The sequence below is a fragment of the Saccopteryx leptura genome, chromosome 2 (assembly GCF_036850995.1).
Source record: "Saccopteryx leptura isolate mSacLep1 chromosome 2, mSacLep1_pri_phased_curated, whole genome shotgun sequence".
In the NCBI taxonomy this organism is placed as follows: Eukaryota; Metazoa; Chordata; class Mammalia; order Chiroptera; family Emballonuridae; genus Saccopteryx; species Saccopteryx leptura.
The window spans coordinates 22,292,810-22,300,925 of NC_089504.1; the positions used below are offsets into that span (position 1 = coordinate 22,292,810).

Consider the following 8,116-nt stretch of genomic DNA (forward strand, 5'->3'; position numbering starts at 1 on the left):
TATCAGCACTATGTTTCGCCTTAAAATGTGCCTCAAGACGACCTCGTTTCATTGATTCGTTGGTCAAGCACTGCTGGCATAAAAGACAAAAAGGAATCCGCTCGTCGTGAACAGCGGGTATCAACCCAAATTTTAAATATTCCTCCGAATATTGACGAGTTTTTTTCTTGCTTGCACCACTCATTTTACTATGGGCTATAATAAAAATAAGATTAATTAAAAACTAATATTAAAATATGTGTTAAAATATATTCAATGTGACATAGAGTAAACGTATACTAAAAATTCATATTTATTTAAATATATATAACACATTTACTACACTACCACCGCAAATCAAAAGGTATCTATATTTTTTCCACTTGACAAAATTTTCTGGAAAGTTATGCTTCTAAAATTAAAATTGTCACACATGCACTATTATAGCCCCAATAATATTTATAAAATATTATTGCTTTCTAGCCCCGATGCAAGAAGTACTTAATAAAGAGTTTAATATTGATAAAAATAAAATCAAATACTTACCAATTATATCTATACAATATATATATGTATATTTATTAAATCAACGAGCTTTTACAACAGTTTTGACTGACACTTATTTCAAATTAACACCAACTGAATGATGTGAAACACTACAGAAGTTGCGATGGGCCAATTAGGTGAGAATAACTGCGTTGTTTAGTGAGTTTTTAAAACGTCCGGGGTTCCCCGCGGCAGATGGCACGCTCCGTGGTGAACCCAGGACGAAGTTTACTTGACGACGCCAATCACCCTGTTGATATTTTGGTCTCGTCAAACGAAATTATACTTAATAATTATTTACCGCAATTATTTAAGAATTGCATTTTTTGTTAAATTTGGCACCGATATCTAGCATTGCATTTAAATGGCCCGGGGCGAAAGAGTTAAAGTCGTGTCAAGTCCATTTTCAAATTGCCCTCCTTAACTATCGAATTGCCCCCCTGTGGGGCGTGGGCCCCACGTTGGGAAACACCAATGTATACCTTCCATCCCTGGTTATTCTACTAATGCACTTACTGTATCAACACTCAGGTACCTGATGACAGAGGCCTTAGCCTGCAGGACTCTTAAACCCTTGACAATGACTTGTACTCCCCTTCTAAACCCAGATTTAACATTTCTGTCACCACTACACACACACACACACACACACACACACACACACACCATTATTATTCTCTCCCTAGCCTCAAGAAGGATAAGCAGGTGCCTTATCTGGCCCACAGTCCTGATCCTCATAGAAATGATTGTGCCTCTCTCTTATCCTTGACAATGGGACTCTCCCTCTCTTTCCCCCTCTTTCTCTTCTGAGCCAAGACTTCATGCTTGATATGAAAGAATTGTTGACCCTAATTGGGGTCACTAGCAAAATCCTGAACTGGGGGCTCTCTAACATCTGATCCCTTCTTTCAACACAGAAATGGTGCTCCAATGTCTCAGACCTCAGAGGTGTCAGATGGTGAGAGATTGAGCCCTACCCTTTTATTCCTAAAGAAAAACCGAGGCCTCAGATAAGTAAGGTTGAGGTCCAAAGATACCAAGGTGGTGTTAAGGGTGGGGTTCTGGAAAAAGAGAGACTGTGAACTAATAGGGGATTGAGAGGTAATTCCCACATGGAGGGAAATGAATCACTCGAAACAAACTTCTTCCATGTTGGAAGAGAATGAGTGATTATTTGTCCTCTGGGCTCAAATCCACAAAAATTCTAGGCATGGGCATGCTGGTCTCTTACAGGACAGAGGGAGGGAGTCAAGAATCTCTAATTTCAGAAATCAGAACAGTTATCATTTTCTTGGTGAAAAGTGGTAAGTTTGAGAAAACGTATGTCATATAATATTTTCCCTAGACATGTTTAATGAAAAAGTACTTATCTTTGAGTAATTTAAAAGCTTAAAATTGCTATAAAACAAGATGTTCTCCCCGAGGATGCCTTCGGGACCATCTTACCTTTTTCCCTGTGACCTTCTCCAGTCCGAAGAGAAGCCAGCTCCTCTTCTTTTACTATAGGATCTGAATCCATCAGAGCCCTCTCAACGCCAATTCTTCAACCAGTTTTCTTCCAAAGGCTCTTTTCCTTGCTGTCTAAAATCCTTCCCAATCACCACACTTGAAGGCCAAGGATGCCATGTAGCACAATGACACAAAGCATCCTTGAATCATAGTCTGTGTGAATGGTGCCCCCTGGAGTTAAACAGTGCACTCAAAAGGATGAATGAACAATGATGAATGGGGAAAAGGGGCATTTCCTCTGCTCACTAGGTGGCGCTCAGGCAGTTTTCAACTGTGTGATGTGGTAAGGGCTCAGACTGACTACAGCAATGTGGGCAACTCACTACTATTTTCTTAGCTAGGTAAACCTTTATTATAAGGGTCCTGAATTATAGATTCAAAAAGCCTTGGGTTTGCATATCCTCAACTTAAAACATCTCCAGTGGAAGGAGTATAGTTCCCACCTAAAGGGCTTGGTTATCTGTTCATGCAGTCATTCAAGAAGCATCTATTGAGCACCTACTACGTATCAGGTACTATGCTCCATGTTGAGGATTCCGGTGAGGATACAAGATTAAGGGGAAAAAATTACAGTCTCTACATTCATAAGCCTTTCAGGCATTGATTTAAAATTCACGCAAACACCATTAAATTGTAACAGTGGAAAGAACTGCAAACAAGAGGTACATGCTGCTATGCGAACATCTAGTAGACCAAGACAGGAAGTTCGGGGAAGGCTTACTTCCCTGAGAACGGGATGGTTGAGTTAACATGTGAAGAAAGAATAGGTGCTGATTAGTGCCGGGGTCCAGCCCCGGGGGGGATCCAGGGGTCCCACAGGAGGAGACGGCGTCGGCGAAATCGAGTGAGAGAGCCGAATTCTTTTCTTTCTCTTTATTCACTAGTTAGCATTTACTGCCAGGCATCTCTCTCAAATGCTAGTACAGCTCCTTTTTTATACACACACACCAAGTTACAGTTACATGGTATTAATCATTGCTTCTGTTTCACTATGTTTACATGTTTCCAGATAACAGTTAATTTATATCTATAAACTACAAATCAGGTGGCAAATCATTCAAAGTACAATTAAAAAATAACTTGAATAGCGATAACATCAGTAAAAGCTTTTAAAGGATTAGTACTAACTAATAACTCAACATTACTGTTGTTGGGAGTCAAGGGGCAGAGAGAGATTAACAGACAAAATCATTAAGGATTAGCAAAGGACCACCGCTTGCTCAGGCAAATGGCCTTGAGTTTATGCAGTGTCCTAATTTTTCTCACAAGACTTCAAAAGGCTTGCTTATTAAGAAATTGTCATAACATCAAGAGTAACTTTTGCTTAAAGATATATAGAGTGCACCTGCAAGATAGCTTAGTAGCAACATAATATCAGAAGGCATTAATTGCTATTGCTTCTATGGATCCCCCCATATTTCTCTTTATTATCTGAACGAAAAACCCTGGAAAGTATATAAATCTCATGAGAATGTCTCACTGAGAAAGCCCAGCAACTGCCTTTAGTCATAAAACAAGTCTCTTAGCAAAACATTCTTTTCTTGCCGACTGCATTCCCATCCCAGGCCACGCAATGGGCCATTCCATAACACCTTACCTAAGATTCTATTGTCTAGTCAAATTTTATTTATTTACTATATTCACACACTAGTTAAGTTCTAACTATATTCTTCTTAGAGTGTACCACTATCTGCAGATCAAATAAGCAAGAAGAAAGGAAAGTTTCTCTACTCTATCACCTGAAAAGGCTAGGGAGGAAAAATGATGAATTAAGTGAAGGCCGAAAGGTGCTCTGCACAGCCACTGCCTTCTACCCATTCACAAGTCACAATCTATTCTTTCTAACATGATTAGTAAGAAGAAATTCTCCTACAAATTTAACCCTTTACAAGGGATATCATAGCCAGCCTCTTATATCTATGAGCCCAGTTCAAGGGGCTTACAGGCTTTTCTGTGGAACTTACACCTTCTGTCTCATTTCCAAAGAAATTACTACAAATCTACAGGGAAAGCACGGTACTATTATCCCTGTGCCACAAATAATAGCACACACCCAGAAAAAGGGGGGATATAAGGCCAGATTAATTCAAAAAGTCAAAGGGGGAAGTATCGTTGTGCCTTTCCTTTGCGGTGACTTTGTCAACCCGCAGCCATTGGTCTTCACTGCGGTGACTTTGTCAACCAGCAGCCGTTGGTCTTCTCTGCTGTGACTTTGTCAATCAGCAGTTTTTGATCTTCTTCTGCTGTGACCTTGTCAGCCAGCAATTGTGGGTCTTCTCCTGCTGTGACCTTGTCAGCCAGCAGTCGTTGATCGGCTCCCAACAGATTAGAGAAAATGGAAATGGAATGTCATAAGGACAGATAAAAGCATGTTCTGAGGCTTTGTGGGGCATTGGAGGAGGTGAAAGAGGAAGACCAGTGTGGCTGGACCAGTGTGGAGCAAGGGGGGATATCAGATGAGGTTAGAGAGGTAGGAAGGGCTAGACCTGGTAAGCCTTACAGGCTGTAATGGGAATGTTGGTCTTTATTCCAAGAATAACTGAAAGTCATTGAAGGGTTATAAGCAGAGAAATGACATGAATATATCTGTGCTGTAAAAGAGCCACTTTGGCTGCAATGTGGCTAATGTATTGGAGGGACCTTAAAGATGTAGGAAACAAGTTAGGAGATTATTGTAGTAGAGCAGGAGAGAGAGGCTGGCGGCTTGTGCTGAGGTGGGTTTGGGAAGCTCTGGCTATTAGAAATTCCTTCCTTATATCAAAGCAAAACTGGTCCCAGCTCTTTCTTCTGGTACCACAAAGAACAAGTCAACTTCACATCAGCGTGGCAGTCCTCAAAGCAGATTAAGGAATACGTTGTGCCACAACCTCTTCCGCTCTACCCCTTCTTGCCTTCATCACTCAATCTTCCTTAATTCTTGTTTAAAAAACACAATTGTTGGACCCTGGCCAGCTTGTTCAGGGGATAGAACATCTGCCCGGCATGCCAAGGTCACCAGTTTGATCCCTGGTCAGGGCACACAGGAAAGCAACCAGTGAGTGCACAACTAAACGGAATATTTTAAGACACTGAAAGAACAGTCAGATAAAAACCAAAAATATCTGTTGGTAATCTTTAAGAAATATTGGACTATGACCAGATGTGCACAACACGTTAAAATGACAAATTTCAAAAATCAGAGAAATTGTCAATTTTAGGAAAGTGATGTACTTCATATTTCTCTCTATCTTACCTCACTTGTGTATTAGTATTTTTTAACATTGACTAGGAAGTGCCAAATGGCTTTGGAAAACGCTTTGAAATTCTGGCTCTTTTAACTAATCATTCACTTGTGTATTCACAAATACTTCTTGAATATCTGCTACAGGCCACATAGACTGTTAAGTGCTTAAGAATCAAAATAGGCCCTGGCCGGTTGGCTCAGCGGTAGAGCATCGGCCTGGCGTGTGGGGGACCCAGGTTCGATTCCCGGCCAGGGCACATAGGAGAAGTGCCCATTTGCTTCTCCATCCCCTCCCCCCCTCCTTCCTCTCTGTCTCTCTCTTCCCCTCCCGCAGCCAAGGCTCCATTGGCTCTGCCCCAGGCGCTAGAACAGCTCTGGTCGCGGCAGAGCGACGCCCCGGAGGGGCAGAGCATCGCCCCCTGGTGGGCAGAGCGTCGCCCCTGGTGGGCGTGCCGGGTGGATCCCAGTCAGGCGCATGCGGGAGTCTGTCTGACTGTCTCTCCCCGTTTCCAGCTTCAGAAAAAATACAAAAAAAAAAAAAGAATCAAAATAGCCAGGCTTCCTACCTTCAAGGAAGTTTCTAGTGAGGGATATCATTAGTGATATAATAATTTCACAAATGTGGCCATAATTATAAGCTGAATCACATGCTATAATTATTTAGGGGATTTCTTCCAGAGCAGGTTCTAATATTTTAGTGACAGGCAAAAATGTAAATGATTCTTCTAATACATATTTTAATGAAATTTAGAAAATTAAAAAAAACTCTTCTTGGCCCTGGACGGTTGGCTCAGCGGTAGAGCGTCGGCCTGGCGTGCGGGAAAACCTGGTTCGAATCCCGGCCAGGGCACATAGGAGAAGCGCCCATTTGCTTCTCCACCCCCACCCCCTCCTTCCTCTCTGTCTCTCTCTTCCCCTCCCGCAGCCAAGGCTCCATTGGAGCAAAGATGGCCCGGGCACTGGGGATGGCTCCTTGGCCTCTGCCCCAGGCGCTAGAGTGGCTCTGGTCGCGGCAGAGCGACGCTCCGGAGGGGCAGAGCATCACCCCCTGGTGGGCAAAGCGTTGCCCCTGGTGGGCATGCCGGGTGGATCCCAGTCGGGCGCATGCGGGAGTCTGTCTGACTGTCTCTCCCCGTTTCCAGCTTCAGAAAAATACCAAAAAAAAAACAAAAAAAAACCTTAAAATCTTTCAGTGACTTAAAAGTTTGCTAATAGTCTTATAGTAAAATTATGCCTTTAATAAGAACACAGAGTTTGTAAAATTATATTACATAAATCATTAAAACATCATAAAAAACCTTTAGTAAAAGTGGAGTTGAAGAATCTGCTTTGGCCAGACCTGTGGGGGCGCAGTGGATAAAGTGTCAACTTGGAACGCTGAGGTTGCCGGTTCAAGACCCCTGGCTTGACCGGTCAAGGCACATACGAGAGGCAACTGTGAATTGGTGCTTCCCATTCTTCCTTCTCCCTGCCTTTCTCTTCCTCTCTGTCTCTTCTCTCTAAATCAATAAAATAAAATCTAAAAAAAGAAAAGAATCTGCTTTCAGTCCATTTTTAAAGTCTATTGAAATATAAATCATATTCCATAAAACTCATCCTTGTAAAGTGTACAGTTCAGTGGGTTTTAGCATATGCCAAGGCTGTGCAACCATCATCACAGTCTAATTCAGAACATCTTCATCACCCAAAAAGAAACCCCATATCCTCCAGCAGTCATTCCTCATCGCCCCCTCCCTCAAGTCCCTGGCAACAAATCTATCGATGTGCCTAATCTAGACATTGTGTATAAATGGAATCAGAGACTATAGCGCCTTTTGTATCTGACTTCTTTCTTTCACTTGGAATGTGCCCAAGGTTCACCCATGTTGTAGCAAAGATCAACACTTCATTCCTTTTTGTTGTGGAATAATTTTCCATTGTATGGATAGACCACATTTTGTTCATCCACTCACCAGTTGACGGACATTTGGGTTGTTTCCAATTTTTGGCATGATGAATAACATTGCTATGAACATTAATGTTCAAGTTTTTGTGTGGACATTTATTTTCAGTTGCAGGGGGGTGGGGGGGTGTACATACCTAGGGGTAGAATTGCTGGATCATATAGTGACTTTGTATTCAAACTTTTGAGGAACTGCCAGAATGTCTACCAAGGTGGCAGCATCATTCTACAGTCCACCAGCTGTGCACAAGCCATCGCTTGTTTCAGTTTTCTTTTCTTTTTTTTCTTTTTTTTTTTTTTTTTTTTTGTATTTTTCTGAAGCTGGAAATGGGGAGAGACAGTCAGACAGACTCTCGCATGTGCCCGACCGGGATCCACCCGGCACGCCCACCAGGGGGCGATGCTGTGCCCACCAGGGGGCGATGCTCTGCCCCTCCGGGGCGTCGCTCTGTTGCGACCAGAGCCACTCTAGCGCCTGGGGCAGAGGCCAAGGAGCCATCCCCAGCGCCCGGACCATCTTTGCTCCAATGGAGCCTCGGCTGCGGGAGGGGAAGAGAGAGACAGAGAGGAAGGAGAGGGGGAGGGGTGGAGAAGCAGATGGGCGCTTCTCCTGTGTGCCCTGGCCGGGAATCGAACCCGGGACTTCGGCACGCCAGGCCGACGCTCTACCACTGAGCCAACCGGCCAGGGCCTCATCTTTCTTTTTGATGACAGCCATCCTCATGGGTGTGAAGTGGTATCTTATTGTGGTTTTAACTTGCATCCCCTGAATTTGTTGATCATCTTTTCATGCGCTGATTGGTCGTTTGTGTTATGTTCTCTGGACAAATGCCTATATATACCCTTTGCCCAGTTTTAAACTGGGTCAATGATTGTTTCGTTATTGAGTAAGAGTTCTTTATCTAGTCTACATACAC

At 43.0% G+C, this 8,116-nt stretch overlaps 1 non-coding gene across 1 annotated transcript; it reads right to left on the bottom strand.

The window, feature by feature from the left end:
• Nucleotides 1-7,814: 7,814 nt before the first annotated feature.
• On the bottom strand, nucleotides 7,815-7,890 carry TRNAA-GGC (transfer RNA alanine (anticodon GGC)). The gene has a single exon. It is a non-coding gene; the product is annotated as a tRNA-Ala (tRNA).
• Nucleotides 7,891-8,116: the final 226 nt, after the last annotated feature.